The sequence below is a fragment of the Callorhinchus milii genome, unplaced genomic scaffold, assembly GCF_018977255.1.
Source record: "Callorhinchus milii isolate IMCB2004 unplaced genomic scaffold, IMCB_Cmil_1.0 Scaffold6, whole genome shotgun sequence".
NCBI lineage: Eukaryota > Metazoa > Chordata > Chondrichthyes > Chimaeriformes > Callorhinchidae > Callorhinchus > Callorhinchus milii.
This window is the reverse complement of record NW_024704747.1, coordinates 8728905-8730310: the sequence shown is the minus strand read 5'-3', so window position 1 is coordinate 8730310 and position 1406 is coordinate 8728905. Positions and strand designations below refer to the sequence as shown.

The 1406-nt window shown below is 38.1% G+C and overlaps 1 non-coding gene across 1 annotated transcript; it reads right to left on the bottom strand.

The window, feature by feature from the left end:
- Positions 1 to 887: 887 nt before the first annotated feature.
- On the bottom strand, positions 888 to 959 carry trnaa-ugc. Its single transcript has one exon. It is a non-coding gene; the product is annotated as a tRNA-Ala (tRNA).
- Positions 960 to 1406: the final 447 nt, after the last annotated feature.

The window sequence follows — 1406 nt, the reverse complement described above, 5'->3', positions numbered from 1 at the left end:
GTTGATGAGGTGGTGACTTTGACAGGACATTGTTGTCTTTAAAGGTTATTAGTTCCAATGGAAATGCCTATTCACCATCATGAATAAATGGCACCTCTCTGCACTTCTCTCAACTTTAACTTTCACAGTGCTTGATAGGATTGTTTATGTAAAATATAAGTGCTGAGCAGGGCAGTTTGTATATTTGTTTTGCTTGAATCTGCTTCATGGTTATCTGCCAAGAGTCACAGAGGCAAACCAGACAGCTTTAGCTTCTAACCTTTTTGCCATGATTGTTTAGCCCAATTGCTATGCCCAAAAAAGCATCAAATACAGTAAAACTAATTTAAGTCTTATCTTTATAAATTGCATAATCGCTTAAGTCATACATGCACCAAGTCCCATTTAGTTCTCTATCAAAACCACTTAGATTTCTTTGCACTAGTCGTATTTTATAAGCAAATCACCTCCTAACTCATATCTCTGCTCCCATATCCTTCGTTATTTCCACACTTAACGGCTGCGTTGAATAGCAGGAAATGACACCCTGACTGTTGACGGATGCACAATTACTGGCCGACTCTATTGAATTGTGGGAAATTTAGTCTTTATCCATCAACACATGCGCAAAAGAACTTCATTTTCCACAATTAATAATAATATATAATAATAATCCTTGCATTTGATAAAGCGCCTTATCACTTCTAGACGTCTCAAAGCGCTTCACAGAATATACCGTAAAGTGAATTGACTGTTTATTTGTGGGCGAAACGTGGCAGCCAATTGTGCACGGCAGTGTCCCATAGACAATCATGGATTGAAGTGACCAATTTATTATTATTTTTTCTTGAGGGATTATTATCAGGGGTGTGATAATACCCCTGGAATAAGGAAACCTGCTCAAGGTTTTGCCCTGCCGGGAATCGAACCCAGGCCTCTCGCTTGCAAGGCGAGTGCTCTAACCACTGAGCTACAGGACTCCTACAATTCAATACGATTCCAATGCTTGCTGGTAAATGTGTATAGGGTGATGGGTCAAGATACATTGAATCGCTCGAAATGTAGTCTTGACCCATCACCTCATGCGCATTTATTGTCTGCATTGAATTGCAGTGCGCAGTGTAGATTATTGATAAATCAGATTTTATATGACTTTCAAGTTTCCATGTAACTTGGATTTCCTGTAAGACTTATTAAATTTTATGGTCCTGGCTGATATGACTTATGTGAGTTTTACTGTGTATAATAATAATCCTTGCATTTGATATAACACCTTATCCCATCTTTGAAACATCTCAAAGCGCTTCATAGAATATAAAGGGCACTTCCATGAACATGCACTATATATTGGTACTCTCTTAGTTCTGACAAACTTGCTACCTCTTGGCTGAATTTTTCTCTGAATTATCAGGAATATCTTGGTTTTA